This window comes from Brachycentrus maculatus, unplaced genomic scaffold (assembly GCF_059751285.1).
Source record: "Brachycentrus maculatus isolate JH-2025_06_01 unplaced genomic scaffold, ASM5975128v1 h1tg000370l, whole genome shotgun sequence".
NCBI lineage: Eukaryota > Metazoa > Arthropoda > Insecta > Trichoptera > Brachycentridae > Brachycentrus > Brachycentrus maculatus.
This window is the reverse complement of record NW_028281119.1, coordinates 1,315,650-1,334,769: the sequence shown is the minus strand read 5'-3', so window position 1 is coordinate 1,334,769 and position 19,120 is coordinate 1,315,650. Positions and strand designations below refer to the sequence as shown.

At 30.4% G+C, this 19,120-nt stretch overlaps 1 protein-coding gene across 6 annotated transcripts in view; it reads left to right on the top strand.

The window, feature by feature from the left end:
- Positions 1 to 19,120, top strand: part of Prosap (SH3 and multiple ankyrin repeat domains prosap) — a 172,164-nt gene that overhangs the window by 127,972 nt on the left and 25,072 nt on the right. The window lies entirely within an intron of this gene.

Genomic DNA, 19,120 nt, shown 5'->3' with positions numbered 1-19,120 from the left:
TGTGGCTTGGAGAGGGACTTACACTCAATGTTTATTGTTTTATTTGATTAATGATATATGGAATACCGTTCACCCAAGGCAAATAACATAATCTTCAAGGTTAAAAGAAGTTATGTTTGGAAATTCATTAAATAATTTTATTTATAGCTAAAAACGAGAATATTTTATGATTACCAAATACATTTGTGTGTATATATGCATGATACTGTTTTATTATATTATTATATTATTATAAAATAGTCAAAAGTATAAGATAGTAAAAATAGTATAGTATAAAATGAAATAAGCTCTATAATATTTTGTATAAAAAAATATGTTTAGCTTACCTGAATGTCAATTTTATGAATATGTTAATAATTAACTGAGTTTTATATAATAGAAATGTTCATCGGCTATCATTACAAGTCATAAAATAACCAACCGTATTCATAAAAGTTTCAATAAAATATAAAGTTAACGCCGCCAAGCGTCTCTGAAAACTTAAGATTATAATGTGATCTTATCTTAAAAATACGCATAAAAGATCCATAAATATGTTGATATAATATCAAATCAATTTTTAAAAAAGAGGTACACGCTGTTAATTAAGGTGTCCTTCGATTTAACTTTTTAATTTTTATTATTTCTGAATAATCTATGTAATTTATCTGATTCCTTCAATGAATATAACGCATTTCTTGGAAAAAATTATCAGGAAGAATAAAACTGAGTTCAAATAATGAAAAACATAAAATAGGAAGTCGTATTTATTTTAAAACATTCGTTCAAAACTTTCATTCAATCTTTGCAGGTAATTCGTAATTTCAGAAAATGTTAGCAATAGATAAACATCTCGTTTCGAATTAATTGTCTTTTTCGTATTGTAGTATAATTAAAGTTTTTCAAATAATTAATTTATATTCGTTGTATTTTAAAGGTGTAGTTATTGAAGGCTTTTTTAACATTTTATTTAACTTGAACACACTAAATTAATGGCAATTCTATAACGTGTTTTACTAAGTAATTTAAAACGTAAAGTAAAACGTTCATCACCAGCACGTTACTATGTCATTGTTCGAACTTCTAGCGATTGATCAACGCGGCGTTTTCTTGGTTGAATATTTTTTTAGTTTTTTTTATTAGTATTAATCAGTCTTGATAAAGAAGCGGTTAGCTTCGAAACCGGTAGACATTATAATTAAATTATAATAAAATATTTATAATGATTTTAAAACAAAGTTACATTTTAATTATATTTTTTATGTGTGTAAAAGTAACATGTATAAAAATGGTTATTGTTAAATTATTAATAAATTTGAAATTTTATGTAACACTGAACTTATTCATTGTATAATATAATAATACCTTGACTTGTGAACACCAACAAAAAAACCTTATCTTGTGGGACTCAAATCGAAACTTACATAAAAGTAAATTTCGAGAACTCGAACCAAATTTGAAATGGAACCCTTACCGAAATTGTTTGCGCGAGGAAAACTTTTCTCAAACTTCGATAGCACGTAAATACTACAAAGCTCAACTTTTAACCCACACAGTTTTATAATATATCCGTCTACAAGCCCAGTTTATATAATCTACTCACTTCTAATTGCTATTTCTTCAAAATTCTCTCTTTTCGTGCTAACTTTCTGGACCAGTATTCTTTCCATCCAGTTCGCATTTTAAGAGAGCTTGGACAAAATTGATTGCCGTACATTGTCACATCACCCTAGAGAAAACACCGCATATGTACTAGTATTCTAAGAGAAACATAAGTGATGATTTCCTGGGGAAAAGTTTTTTTTGTATAAATTGAGAGAATGAGAGAAAATAGTGAGTTTTATTAATATCGAGTTCTCATAATTAGGAGTATAATCTGTTATTATAAAACATTATTTCTCATAAAAATTCTGGGTTTAAGTCTTTGTTTAAAAAAAAAAGTAATATATATTTATATATACATAATTAAAGACCAAGACAACACAACATTAATTCGACGCCATGCTATGTACATTCACTGCATTATATAGCCATACATAATATATTAGTAAAATTATTATTTGTATTTCATATCTAACTATTTACTTACCAATATTTTTATAACATTTTTATATCATAAAATGCTTACTACCTCGTGAATTAGTGAGTAAAAACTGTGGTTAAAAATATTTGATAAGAAAACTCTGTCGAAATCACCTTTTCTTTGTAATAATGCAAAATTCACCACATGATTTGTTTTATTTCTGCAAAATAGTATACATTTGACGGTTTCCACAATTTCTACGCACTGTTTTTTTTTATATTTTACATATTGTGTATTTTTTGCTTATTATTATTTTATATGTAAGCTTTTTTGTTGCCTATTCGCCGCTTTTCGCTGCCGCCGTACGGTGCCCATGACGACACTGCGACCTCTACGGTCACCTTAACACCTGTTACTAACCACCCCATGCCACCCCCTGCGTAGGTGGCTACTTGGTACCGGGTAGGTCCGATGTATAACGAAAGTGGGAACTCATTCTGAAAGCTGACACGCCGCTAAGTGCTGAATGTATCGCGGGCGCGTTTTACAAAGACGTTTTACCTTTTATTCGGAGCTGATGGTGGGGTATTTGTTACAAACGCGTGACTGCGTATTGTGGATAAATATAACTTAGTTTTATTCAGAAAAATAAACAAATACCAATTTTTAAATGAAATTAAAAACATTGATATTAAGTTCTTGATTATACGGATCGACAACCGGTTACAAAATACCAAAGCCGTAAGAAATAAAAGTTCAGAAATAATTTTTAAATTATCTACGAATTGTAGATAACGAATTTGTATTTTTTTTATCTATGATCTGAACATATACCCGTAATATTATCAAAACTAATATGTTAAATTAAAAATATTTTTTGCCTTCTCAAAAACATATATGTACACGATTTGAAGTATAAAATTGGGAAATCTGTTGTATTCGAAGAAAAAATACTAAAAGGTTTTTATGATTTTCCAAAAACGGATGTCTTGTAAGGTTATTTAAAAACATTTTTTCTAGTTTAAAACGTGCCCCCACAATAATGTTAAATGCTTTTTACTGAAATAAAAATAATTTCAGAGTTTTGTTTTTCTTTATAAATAATAAATATATAGAATTCTGCTAAATAAATGCCACTTAAAATAATAAATGTAACTCAGCACTACCAGCAAGTCAGTTTTTAGTATAAATTCACACTAAGCATCGCATCGCATGGCAGCCTGCAACCCCTAACCATTACCTTGCATTTCTACATATAGTATTGTAATCCTGAAACCTTTAGACTCCCATCGATACAACAAACTCAGTCGCCAGCTGGAATTTGGTGTCTATGAAATAATTATGCATTTTATATCAATCTATATTTCTAATCCTATTTTTTGCCTCAAATATTTACATAATACTTATACGAGAATTTTCTTTTTGGTGTATTCTTATATGGCGTATTTCACCCCCATATGTTATGCAACGTGACATTAGGTTAAAATCCATCGCAAGAAATCTAATGTTTGGGTCTATTCCCTTTTATTTTTGTGACAACTGTTTTAAAATTATTGCTTTATTGTTTAAAAGAAACTATTAGTAAATAAATCATTAAAATCACTGGAATAATCATTGTACATACTCACATTGATCGAATTGTTTTGATTACATCTGTAAATTTCTCTTATGTTTGCAATAAAAATAAAACACTATTTCACCAATATAACCATATCATTAAAGTCATATTTTGTTATAATTAAAAACACGAACTCTCGATTGAAAAAATAATTTATTGCGAGTATTAAAAATTTACAGATGTGAATGTGGACTTTCAATGTGACCATTGTTACGTTCGAATTCGTTTTGATGTTGCGTAAGATATACAACAATAAGTGTAATATAATATTGAATACATTCTTGCATGGCCTGTGGTTATTCTATATCTAGCTCGTATACGAGTAAGCATATTATTTATGGGTTGGTAATATCATTTTCGTGTTATACTTTTGGGCAAATTATGCACTTCACTTCCTGTTTTCTTGTCTCGGTTTGCGGCGTTTATCCACATCAGATAATGCAATTATGTTAAATATATAGTAATGTGTTGCATTCAGAAGCTGTCCGCTTCCCGTATACCAAATTACTGTCCGTATACACGTAAGTTGGGAATGTGGTGGATAAGTGGAGATTAGGAATAGTGCGTGCCTCAATCCTTACTTTACAGTTTGCCAACAAGGATAACTGAAATGTTTGTATATACATGCATTCATATACTTGTATTAGTACGTACATACTTAACACGTTGATTGCCGGTCACGCGTATACGCGTGATCCGGCCCGTCAGCCGATGGCCGATCACGCGTTACCATGTTAAACCTACTTAAATAATATTAAAATAAAGACACACTTTACAAAGTAATATAGTAGTCTCCTGAAATCCAGCTTTTCAGGTCGGCAATCAACGTGTTAAACTCTTTTTAAAAATCACTTTTTTACAGCGACTAATTTAAAAAAAAAAAAGATTAGTCGCTTTACATATTGTCGAAACAATATCAATATTTACTTGATTTTAAACTGAAACTAAGTAAGGGCTGCAAATAATTTGCCGCCCCATAGCTCAGCCAATCATCTCACATAATAGAAAATTAAGTTGAGAAAGAAATATTATGTTATATTTCTGACGGTTTATATTTTTTCGCTTCAAAACAATGTAATGCATTTTAATTTAAAAATGCATCATTTACGAAGGAAACATACCATAATTATATAAAACATTTTATTTAGAATCACATTCTCTAATCGCATTATATAGTATTTTATTGAAATAACGTTTGTCCGCCTCCATAGTGTAATGGTCAGCACGCTCGGCTACCGTTCTGGAGGTCCCGGGTTCGATTACCAAGGGGGGTAAAATAAATATAAGTGATTTTTTCACTGTAATATTTATTCAATATTACCATGGACTGGTACCTGAAGCGGAGGGCTGATCACCCTTCCTTCATGTGTAAACGATCAAGATAACACTGCGTTTATATGACACAGTGCCCTATGCACCATTGGGGTGCGGATAAAGGTTTTATTATTATTATTCTTCTCTAATCGCATTATATAGTATTTTATTGAAATAGCGTTTAATTAAAGAATTTTATAATCTGTTATCAATAATGAATAATAATAATATATATTATAGCACTAGGAAAAACGTTTCCAAATATTTTTTTACCCTGGAAACAACTCTTTTTTATCATTTTTTTTATAGAATATGCCAAATATGTTTTTTTTATATTGATATTTTTTTAATTATCCGCCCTAACCATAACCCAGAAATAAAATAAAGATTAAAAAATGAGTTTTCTTCTCATTGTCAGATACTTTGTTTTGCGTTGGGGCAGCCACAATTATATTCGTTAGTCGGAAATGTTTCCGGATTAGATCAATAAAACAATGCACCCCTAGTTATTGACGCTGCCGCTTTAAAAGGGCGCATTCTTGTGTTTACCAGTAATATTGATTCTCGGTTGCTAGCTTTGTGCCCGTGTACCCCCATATCCTTGAATGCGTCAGCCATTTATTATGCATTAACGTAGATTAATTTAAAACACGCCATGTTATTTCATATGTGCACTTGTAAAACGGTTTAAAAAATAAAATATCAGAAAGCTTGTTAATATATTATTAGATTAAGACCAATATTTTTAGCTTTTCCACTTTATTTTTATTTGACCAGCGACCGGGTTTCGTCGTTACCGACATCATCAGACTGGTTACCGACATCATCAGACCAGTCTGATGATGTCGGTAACGACGAAACCCGGTCGCTGGTCAAATAAAAATAAAGTGGAAAAGCTAAAAATATTGGTTTTAATCTAATAATATATTAAAAATGCAATTCCATCACGAAGTGTCAGTGGATAATATAAATCTATTAGAAAGCTTGTTGATTGTGAAACTTTATTTATTTCAACTCAGAAGCTTTGAAAATCTGTCGTATTTTTTTGTTTGTTATTTTCATTTATCCATAAAGTGAAGTCATGGGAATTGCTTGATTAATACTCGTAAAAAATACTTTATAATATCTGTCGTCTCTTAGTTATTATAGAAGTTGTGGTTCAAGAGGAGCTGCATGGTAAATTCGTCCAATTCCCAGATAGCAGGTCTACTTGGCACGATCAGATCAATCAGAACCTAAAATCTGGTGGAGTCAATAGTCTGCGTAATCAGAGGGCATGTACGGCTAGATAGATAGTATGGATATGAAGGAAGCGAGGAGTGTATGTCAGGACAGAAGAGTGTGGCGTTCTATCCTCTCTGCCTACCCTCGTATCATTATTATTGGTGAAAAATATTTAGCTGTGACGAAATCAACGTGTAATCTCTTATTTTTTAAGCTAAATTCAAATATTGTTATTATTAATTTATTATTAGATTAAAACCAATATTTTTAGCTTTTCCACTTTTTTATTTGACCAGCGACCGGGTTTCGTCGTTACCGACATCATCAGACTGGTGAGAGGCTATACAAATTGTTATGTTATATATAAAAGAAGGCAAGAGTTGATAACCATGATTTGATATAATTTTATGAGAAATTAATTTAATTTGAGTGAATTTAAGTATTGTATGATATTAAAAATATTTTTTATAAAGGTTTTTTTGTATTGAAAGCACGCTAAAAAAGCTAAAAATATTGGTTTTAATCTAATAATAAATTAAATATGCAATTCCATCACGAAGTGTCAGTGGATAATATAAATCTATTGTTATTATTATTTATTATACATATTATTTATTTATTATGTCAACCTGTAAACATACATTGTATTTTTACTGGACATTTTTTATTTAATTTATCTTTTTTCTATTTTTTATATGTTAATAATATGTTAATAAGGGTATTTTTGACTACAATATTTTAATAAAGAAGAAGCAATGTGTATTTGATTATGTTTTGATCGTGATTTAAGTATGTTAAAGGTTATTTAAAAAAAATAACTTTGATATTCCTTGGAGGAATTGCTTTAAGAAGAAACAATATAAGTGTGTATATTATAGTTTGAATACACAGTTGGATATTGCCGCTATAAATACACAAGTAAAACACTGCCTCCACAAATCATACTCCATCCTCGGCTCGCGTCCAACAATCCATCTTTATTGCTTTCCTTTGCTTCAAGCGGAACAATGTCCTATCTCTTCAATTATTCACACCTCCATGAAAGTTGTTCCCGAAGCGCAGGCTCCGTTCAAACCGCGGCACCTCATCAATAATTCCTCTCAAAGACGAAACCAAGACGGAGCCAAGCATCCGTGCACTGAGGATTTTCTACCCGCAGGCCTGTTCATAGTATCGCTCAGCCCCTAGCTCGCTCCATAGTTTATTGCAGTTGTGCTCAGAGGGAAATGAGAGGAGTAGAATGACTGAAAACTTCCTGTTTGTAATTCTCCGCAGTTGAGGCTCACCTCTGAGACTTAATATGCTTGTTAATTTTGTCACTTTCAAGGAGGACAATGTCCGCGGGGTTCGAACCGCAAACTCTGTATAATGTTGTTACTTGCGTAATATCGCCTACTGTAACGTCGAATGGATACAGCCGTGCTAATTGAGACGCCAGAGAGGCGTTTGCTTTTCAAACAATTTACCTACCTGATGAAATAAACAATTAAATATTTATATATTAAATGTTAAAATCAAACACTGATTTTAAATTGTGTCTATTGAACTGAGTCTATTAAATTGTATTTTATTGTTAAAAATACATCGAAATAAAGTTTGTGATAATTTTTTCACCTTGTTATGGCATTTTCAAACTAATGTCCCATTACAAGGCGAAACAATTTTCACAAATTTTATTTTTATGTATTTTTAACAATAAAATACAATTTAGTAGACTCTTTAAATCAGTGTTTGATTTTGACATTATATGTAAATCAAAATGGAGTTCTAAAAATTCAACGCTAAATCTATAAATAAATTAAATGTTTTCCATAAAATAAATATGCTTTCGCAAATCTGTAATTGAAGTATACAATCGTTCAATTTAATAAATGAATTGGATTATGAATGAGCAATTTAGTGTATTTCCTAGATTACATAGTTCTAAAAACACATTTCCTTAATACAATATTATCTAATACACATACCAAACACACGAAGCTTTCATAATCTTCATGAATAATATTTAGGATATTGTATTCGCTCACCTTTGTGGAATTTCCGGCACATAAAATTTCTCCCTTTTATTTACCTTTGGGAATAATATTCTTATGGAGACATTATCGTACAATACATACATAATGTCCGTCCGTGAAGTACCTACTTACATCACAACCATGCGTGATTATGCAGGCAAATTATCCCCTTTGTCGATCCATTACTCACTACCCTACGGACCACATTTAGATTGGGGTAATGTAACTACCAAACTTGCAGCAATTAATAATAAATGACGAGAAAAAAATATTAATAATGATTTAATCAATAAAGATTATCTGAAATATATGAAAAAGCATTTCAAACATTCGAGTTGTACAGTGAATTAAGCTCTGGGAACACACCATAGTAAAAAATAAATTCTACGGCCATGTTAACATTTTTAGTAAAAAATATTCCGACAATTTTTAAATTAGCAATGAATGTGATTGCTTAAAAATACTGAACCTTTTTTAATGTTTATTTCTGTGTTAATTATTTTAAATTAAACAACTTTTTATCAAGTCATGATGGTATCATGACTTGATAAAAAGTCGTATTATATGATGCTTAGCCATAATGCATAAAAAATCTCTGAAGTAATGCACGATGAAAAATAACAAATTTAATTGTTTTTTTTTAATTGAATTTAATTGAATTAATTGAATTTATCCAGATATATATTTATACTAATAGCTAAATATTCACATGGTATATTTCAACGCTATTTTTTTATTTGACTGAAATTTGGATACTTTTACCAACTTTTAGCAGTTTGTCGATTTTTTTAATGCACATAAGTACCTGCATAAATATTGGACAAAACTGTATTTATATATTTTTACTGCTACGATTCACAATCGACATTTGCAATGGGTTAAAGGTAGGTACTAGATGTGATTTTAAGCGAGTTCAAACGCGATAAAAAGGTTAAAGTATTTTTTTTTATTTAACTCAAAAAGGCTTGGATGTCTTCCATGTATAAATTACCGTTTTTTTATTATTGAATTTTAAGATTCACTGAAGTATACACGCCGCGTACAGATAATCTGTGAGCATATCTTATCTACGCATTCATCTCCTACGCAGGTCGGCCATTGCTCGGCGCTAAATTAACATTCCAATAAAAGAGCCTTTGCCAGCTTGAATAATTAATTGAACATTTGAATGCATAACCTATCTTGTGTACCGATCCATAAGGAAAGGTGTCTAGATGTTCCTACAGAAACGTTGTATGGAAATGAACACCATACGTTCTCCTCGGTGGTCTTATATCAAACTTAAAGTAAGCCTTGTCAAATTTAGTATGCAAAATATGTCGGGTTGTTGTCCCGTAGTTAGTGTTGCAGACTTTTAATCAGAGTTTCTAGGTTCGAGCCCACTCTACCACAACTTTATTACAATTTTTGATAATGGCCCATTCAGAATACATACTATTCCAAGTGTTAAAAAATCATAATAATTGATTCGGCAGTCACTTTGTGCTAATATCTATCCATTTGTAATAAAAGTTTTACTTTGTAAAAACCACTATTTCTTAAAATCTATTGTGACACATATTTCTACGCATTCCGTATTGTTTGAAAATGACGCGGAATGCATCGAAACACGTGTCATAATAAAAAAAATTAATAGTGGTACAAAATAAAACTTTGAAATTTAAAACGTTAAGAAACCATCATATCTTCCAAAAAACATGATGTGGCTCGCGCACATTTGTGGCTAAGGCGCACTCAAGGGGCCAGAGAACCGCATCGGCTCGCGAGCCGCGGTTTGCTTACCACTGGACTAGGACATTCGGGGTCGCATACATCGTCAAAATAGGATATCATATTTGTATTGTTTGATAATAAATATTTTCTTAATAAAAGCTTTCCCTTTTCCAACATAGATGTCGGTGGTGAACTCACGTGAACTGTGTCACGAGTTTGATCAATACGTTTAGGGGTTCTGAAAATTGAGTAGTTTGGTTGTCAATCATGGGTAGAATGGTAAATGTTACAGTGTGACTTCCATATTCTTCTTCATCTAAGTGTGATCATTTCCCTTTTGCTGATAAACTTAAAAAAAAACTAACTAACCATCACGCCGCTTCCCCGAAGGGTTAGGCAGAGAGAATCGAACGCCACACCACTCTGTCTTTGCAAACATTCTTTGCCTCTTCTACATTCATGCATCTCCTCATACATACCCGACGATTATTACGACTCCTGACCCGGCCGCTTTCAAGTATTTGACATACCTGATTGCGCCAAGTTTTCCTCGGTCGTCCTCTGCTTCTTTTTCCAACTACATTCGCCTCATAATTTTTTTTTTGATAAATTTTACGTGAAAATTAATTGGTTCTGCTGAAGACGGGGTTTAACGAGGATGTGGAATTATATGAAGTTCGTGTGGGGGTTGTTTTGTGAACAACAAAATCACAAAAGTGATCACTTAAACCAGCGGTCGTAAGCCCTGTAAACGCCCAGACTTCCATAGTAATCTTCATCTATTTTGAGATGTCAAAAAAATTAATAAATAACTCTATAAAATGCCATCTTTCGGAATCTCCACATTTTTACAAATACCATTAGGTAGTATTTAATTTAATTTTTCAAGTACGAGTAAAGTTCTCCTCATACTCGCCAGTAGGTATGTTATATTTTCACAGCTAGCCGCTTGTAATGGTTATTGAGAAACTTGTCTCGTTTCACAATATCTCCGACACCATCAATGGCCAGTTGGTACGAAGAATGGCAGTTCCCAAAATCAAGGAACGTGTTTAACATAATAGCCCCGTATGGGAAAATTACTGGAGACATTCGAATAACTGTAGGTACATTAAAATATGCATTTCCTATCAAATTATAAAAGTCGTCGTCCTTTTAAGGAAACAAATTCCTGATGCGCGTGCGACCTCTCGCATCGGTAGTTAGAGTTGATTGGGAAACTTTATTTACAACATTTTTAGTGTGTCCAAATACTTATTCACATATCTGGATTATCTCCAATTATAGGAGTTATTTATTAAAAAAACTCCCGTAATTGGAGATAATCCAGATTTTTTAAGAAGTATTTGGACACACTCAAAATGTTGTAAATAAATTTATTAGTCAAATTACAAGCTTAAATAATAAAAATGAAAATTTCTAGCGTTTCTCGTGTATGTGATTATAATCCTGAATTCGGACCCTACATACAAATGAAAGAGTTTCTGTTCAATAAAAAGCTTCTTTCATCTCACCAATATATGTCTCTAGTGAAATTCTAGTGATTCAACTATGTTTCAAAATTGAACCATGTATATAGAAGTTCCAAGAATTTGAGTAGTGTGGTTGTCAATCATGGGTAGAATTGGTGAATGTTACACGTGTGTTAAGTGATCACTTAAACCAGTTTATGACACAATGAAAAATAAACCATTTCAATCGTTATATTGATTTATTTATTAACTATAACACGTGTAACTTATCATATATTTATCTGTATAAAAAACGAAAACCATATAATAAAAAGTATTTTCAATACGTGATATAAAATTGAATATATATGAATGTGTTATTAGAGATTGTTATATCAATTACTGTGGATTATCGATATTTATTACAATGCGCATTTGTGTACATATATTAATACGTGAAGGCGCTTACAAGCATATCAATGTTATAATGAATGATGGAGTTAATACTAGATTTCATATCTTTTTTCCAATAACTAATTCTTTTCGATGTCTTCGAAACGTTATCTCGACTATTCAATTGTCACAATTTCTTTTTTCATTATCTTTTAGCAATAATACCGAATATACTATATCATGGCGATAAATATTGATTGTAAATTAGCAGATACTGCTTTGGAAAATTAGTATCTGGTTTAATTGCATCTCCAAATGAATGGTTTGTAACTTATTCATTCGTATTTTTTATTATAAATCTTACGTTAAGATTTATTTCAACTCTCATTTTGATGAAGTACAACTCTAGTAAATATGATCAGTTGCAAAATAATTTTACTGTACACTGCGATCTTAATTTTAAAATGCATAGATCAATACAACGGATCATCTAAAATATTTACGCTTAACCTTATGCCATCTTATTCTTTGATTTTATTTTTTTTTAATGTTAAAAAAAGCTTTTTTTTTAATGGCAACCTTAAACTAACTTCAGACTCTTATATTACACGTCGGTACTTATATCGTAACTCGGAAAATAAAATTAAGGTGTAAAGCTTTTGTAGGCATATTTATTTCTGATTAGTCGAAAATACACAGGTAGATAAAGTAGCTCGTTTTCTTCTTTTTTGTTTTTACTAAATTATAATAAATAGATAACATCGTCACTTTGCGTACTGAATGTATCACCCTCAGAGATTCCACACACACATTTATCACAGACCTAAACAGTTTTATCATTCACATAATTATTTTATTATAATCCATTACCAGCACCGACTGGAAGCAGGATATCCTATCGTGGGTTCAATTTTCTCTCAATGAGTTATTTGGCTCTCAGTTTATATCCCCTTCGTACACATATATGTACATATGTGTGCTTTTATAAACAAAAATACTGCATTCTCTCCCTTAGATGACATGACAAAGAAAAAAATTTTGAATAGTTTTAAAATAAATTGATAAAAAAGCATGCAACATTAGACTTACTAGCTTAAATTTTAAACAAGATTTCAGAATACGACGAATAATGAGTATAATCAATGCTATTTTTAAATGAAACGCATCAAATAGAGCTATCGTTTCGACACTTTTTCATAAGTTCAATTGTATCAAATAATTTTGGTTGTTAAAAATATTTTTTTTTTTTATAAAACTTAAAATAAAAGTTGCGCTTCCTAATGAAAATATCATGTTTTTTTTTTAGGTATAAGCTCACTTTATCGTTTGCATATTTAGGGGAGAACCACCATGAAGAGAACGGCCTATGAAGAGAACAGTTTCATTTGCAAGGATAGTAATAAACCTAGCGACACCCCGCACCTAGAATCTAACAGGAGAATTATTAATTCACTTTAGGAATTATAGAAGAAATGAATACTCTACAAATCTTCATACTTTGTTTTTGAAACAGTGTATTAATTTTGTATTTACAGCAATTTGATAAAAAATGTTCTCTTCATGGTGGTTCTCCCCTATATGGGTATGTAATAAATCATAATATTTTACTAAATATTTGAAAACGTATCACATTATATACTATACTATATTTAGCGCCCTCGAGGAAGTATTTTACGTAAATGGCGCTACATAAATAACCCAAATTTATTTTTATTATTGCATATTACGGCGTTGACTGCAATAAATAAAGGGGAAAACCGTCGTTATCTTTTGATTACAATTAATATGATAAGATTATAACCAGAATAAGTAAATAATTTAAATATATTTTTGCATATGTTTATACCCGTCTATATTTAGAAATCAATAATGCATATAAGTAATACGTAAATGAAACAATACACGTTTGTTTTTGTGTTTTGCTGATTGTAATACATTCTTTAAATTTTATTAAAAAAATAAAACACAATGTATGCATTTGACCACTTTCATTTTTGTTACTATTATTCCAACAGCTTTCGACAAACACCTTGTCTTACGTACATGGTAAACATCCACCCCTGAAGAAGACAAGGTGTTTCTAAAAACCGGTTACAGTCAAAGATAGTACCAAAAACAAGTTATATATATATATATATATATATATATATATATATATATATATATATATATATATATATATATATATATATATATATATATATATATATATATATATATATATATATATATATATATATATATATATATATATATATATATATATATTATATATATATATATATATATATTTTTTTTTTTTTTTAAACGTGTTTGAATTATGGGTAGGTATATGTTATAGATATCTATCAATTAGGAATTATTACGTAAGTAAACTACTTAAATGTGATTTTCTGAATCAAATTTTTGTTTCATGTGAAAAGGTAATATCAAACGAAATATTAAATATTTTAAAGTGAATTTAGTCCTCTGTGCGAATTTTTCATCACACCATCCGGCTTGATTGACTTTAAATTGGGGATGATTCTGGGATTCTCCAATTTCAAAACCTAGTAAGTAAATTTCGTGAAATATATAATTCAGAAAAAGTGAAAAACGCGTATTCTTATTGCTGATATATAACTGCAATTATTAAAAATTGAAAGTCTAATCAATCACAATTATTTTCTTGGTTAAACAATCATTGTTGTGACCTACGTTTGATTTCGGTTTTTTAAATAATTAGTTTTAAATTTGAATAAATATTTATCAATGCTAGTATTATGAAAGAAACCTACTAAATTGAAATATAAATAAATAAAAAACAAAAACAAAATGAAAATGACGTTTACGAGGTTTTAATTTGGACCGTCTTGTTTGCCGTCATAACGTAAAAAATGAAATTCAATATGAAAATTTTGATCGAATAGCCGAAGGAATTTCATGAAATAAAAATATTCCAAATAGTTCGCGATTAATTAAAAATCTCTACGTGTACCTTCCCACATTTCATTTGATTTTATTTTATACCTAGCGATCCATTCTCGGCGCTACTAGGGATTCAAATAAATATATATTTATAGATTTAGGTAGAAATAATAACATAAAAACATGTTTTTGATCAATATAACAAATAATATTTTAGTTTATAAATTCCTACTTATAAACGTCAATAACCTCAAATATATAAAGATATTCCCCTACGAAGGGAAACTTTTAGGAAGTGTCACACATTCTTAAGTGTGAGATCTCAAACGTACAAATTCAGAACGCGACCGGCTGCGCGAGAAGCCAGACGTGTTGTCTGCGCACAATTTATTTTTAGAATATTGATTGATGTTTGATTTTTTAGAATATACATATACTGAAAATATATTTTTATATATTTTTCAATTGGTTACCTTTAATTAACTCTTCTTTTCAAAATCACATATTTATTTCTAAGAAAAACTTGTTTTTTCAACACAAAAACTATGTTTTATGAAATAAAATCATTATGTTAAATACCTGGGTTTAAGGCCCGGTATTTGTTAAGTCGTAATTTAATTTTCTTTAAATCTAGGTAATATTTTAAGTAAATAATTATTTTCTTAAAACATCGTTCTTGCATTGAAAAATTAAGTTTTTCTTTAAAATAATTATATGGTTTTGAAAAGAAAAGAGTTATTGAAAGGTAAGTAGTTAAAAAAATATGTGTAAAAATATTTTATCCATATATATTTAATAATAAAAAATCCAATATACATTATTTTAAAAGATCGGGCGTGAACAGTCATGTGACCTCTCCGGTGGTCTCCGATGAAATGAATTCTGTGTTTGCGAATATCCTCTTAAAGAAACCTTACCTGGGGTTGAAAAAAATTGATGCGGACTATCGAATATCCCACCTTAAGCAGATGTGTTTATATTTATTTTATGCACGTACAATTTACTCTTTAGTTAAGCAAGACGCAGATAAGATAAATAATCTTTGACTGGATAATCAGTGCTCTGAGCTTCTTGTAATTAACGCCTTCATTATGTTTTCACGTTCCATAATTTGCAAAGCTCACGTTTTAAGGCGCAATAATGAATTGTCACAAGCTAGTAATATCAAGGTTAACGTTACAATACGTACAATCATTATTACAGAATGCTACATTCAGTCATGTCTCGAGATGCACATTGGACCGAATGACAGGTACCAGGCATAAATACGGTGAGCCTTCGCTATTCGTTCACCACGGACTTTAGAAGGTTGTTCGAATGGCCATTTGTGCGACTGTAGAATCAAATTTTCCTTTTAAAAAATACATCAATTGCATTTTTTTTTAAATATTTATAACATATCATGTGTTAACGATCAAAATAACACTGCGTTTATATGATGCAGTGCCCTATGCACCATTGGGTGCGGATGAGGGTTTAAGGAAGAAGAAGAATATGTGCTATTATTATTTATCATTTAAATGAAATAAATCGTATAAATTATATTAGTATAGAACTAAAGTTTACTAAACTTGCATTATTTTGAATACTACGGTGAAAAAATTATATTCACGCTATAGTTTTTTTATAATGATTTCGCATATTTTTCATTCTTTAATGTTTGTAATTTTGTGGAACAATACGAGTCGAGTATCATTCCAAAAAGTTGTACCGATGCAGAAAACTAAAAGTTGTGCGAATAAAGAGGTGGACGAGTGGCGAAATTATGCGCTATATTATCGTAAAACGTGAAGAAATGCTAGCATTGTTTTACCAGCCAGGCATGTGATGATAATAACACAGAAGTTCCACGTGTTTGCATACTGCATTATAAATATTCTCACAAGATTGCTATTCACAAAGTATAAAAAGTTTTCGCTAGAAAATGCAACGAGAAATTAGCGTGACATCATTACCCTTTATATGGCACGACCGATATGAGATGAAAATCATAACAAGATTTGCATATCGTCACAATATTATAATGTATAACACAGATTTCCGTATAATTATTTGTAATGGCATTTCTTTTTTTATGTGCAAACATTTTAGCATATTAAATGAAATTATAAATATTTTTTTAAATTTGACATCTCAACAAAGATGAAGAAGAATATGGAAGTCTGGACATTTACGGGGCTTACGACCGTCATAGACTACAATAGTTTAAATTATCACTTTACGCACTGTAACATTCTCTTATTCAAAAAATAATATGAAAAATAACTCCTATAGTTTGAGAAAATCCAAATTTGTGGACAAGTATTTGGACACACTCAAAATGTTGTAAATAAATTAACTGGTCAAATCATTAGCTAAACATTAAAATGAAAAAGGTATTTTCTAGCGTTTATCAAGTGTGTGAATATAATACAGGATTCGGAACTCACATACAAATTAAAGAGTTTCTGCTTAATAAAAGGCTTATCTCATCTCATCATAGATGTCTCCAGTGAAATTTTAGTTGATTCAAACAGTTGGTTTCGAAATTGATAAATATAATTATAAGTTCCAATAATTTGAGTAGTGTGGTAGAATTGGTGAATATTACACGTGTGTAAAGTGATCACAGAAACCAGTCTGTGAGAGTTGTAAGCCCCGTAAATGCCCAGACTTCCATATTCTTCATCTATGTTGAGCTGTCAAAAATATATTTGAAATTATTCTCGTGATAATAATTATTACCAATTTATTATATCACAGAAAATAGTAATTTTCAGTAAATTTTTCATTAAACTATACGTACATCCACACAAATATGTGCAAAATCCAAAGTCGAATATGAATATTACGGGAACATGAAAGTAGACTTAATAAATAAAAAGGAAACCTTAGGTAACATGAAATCGAACTTGCGGTGGAACATCTCCAGATTACTGCTTGATCTTTACTCTCAACGTTATTTAATACTTCGGATTCAGAAAGCTCTGTCAATAGAAACTCGTGAAAAGCTTACTTTAGAATCGTGAATGTTTTAAAATGAGAAAGTGCTCTTATATACTAGATTTTGACATAAAATAACTTCATAAAAAGCTTATTTAATTTTTTTTTAAATAGATTATGTTTCATATTCTATTGATTCTTATCCGCGCCCTATGGTGCATCGGGCACTTCATCGAATTGATGTAATGTTGATCGGATTATTTTTTATATGAAGGCAAGGTGATCAGTCCTGTGCTTCGGGTACAGTAATGGGTAAAAGGGTAATATCAAATAAACATTTGAATGTAAAATACTTACATTTATTTATTGTATATTGACCCTCCTGGGAATTGAACCTAGGACCTCCAGCATGGTAGCCAAATATGCTTACTATTGCACCTATGGATGCGGGCGAAATATATCATAGCGATATGGTTTTACCAATATCTTAATTTTATATTTATAAATATATACCCTTTTTTAATTGTCCACCGCCAAAAAAGATTTATTTTTTTCCGATTAACGATAGATAATGATGTAAAAAAGTCATATTTTCTTTGCATAAATATTTATGTAAAGAAAAGAAATCATTTTGTATCAGGAACTAGCAAAATGATGACTTATTTACTACGAAAACTAATAAATTCATTGGCTTTCAAAACAAAGCCGGCTTAGTAAATGGCCGACTAGTTGACGGCGCATCATCTCTATTACGCGTGTTTCAGTTTATTACATTATCAACTATATGTATTCAAATTTACTGTTCTATTTACGTTTATTACAAACGGCAGAAGAGTCGTTCGGTTATTACCTTGGGCCCTTTTGACCTATATTATGTACTTCCGTACTCGTGAAATTGCTTACAGGATCTACGACGTTTTACCTTCGTAAATTATTTTGTGCCTTATCCACCGAGCTTACTCTTTAATCAACAATTTCATCACGCTAATCCTCAGAGAGTAGAGACCGTGTTATTCTGGTTATCCCTTATTTGAAAATAATTGTATCTCTATCTATCGCTCCTCGAATAATAGTTTTCCCGGATAAGTCGTTAATTTCTTTTACCCGAATTCATTTTATTTTATTTTATTTATTTATTTATTTTATTTTTTCGGGAATTGTACAGCTTTACATATAAAAAATGTATATAATAAACAATAGTTACATTAACAATAATAAACATTACATTACAATACCAAAAATAGTTACATTAATAAAAATAAAGCCAATCAAACAATTCCACATTTATCTTATAATAACTATTAAAAAACATTCAAAGATTTAAAAAAGGGTATGGTGTAAAAAAAATTGCAGGTAGGAAAAGGAAAGGAGAGGAATCAATGAGGGAGGGTTATGCAAAAATAGATCGCGTCGATCTTTCTCTATTGCATTTTACCGCATTCATCGGTTGAATTACGCTGCATATTTAATATATTTTGTCCGCCTCCGTAGTCTAATGGCCAGCACGCTCGGCTACCGTTCTGGAAGACCCGGGTTCGATTCCCAGGGGGGGTAAGAATGA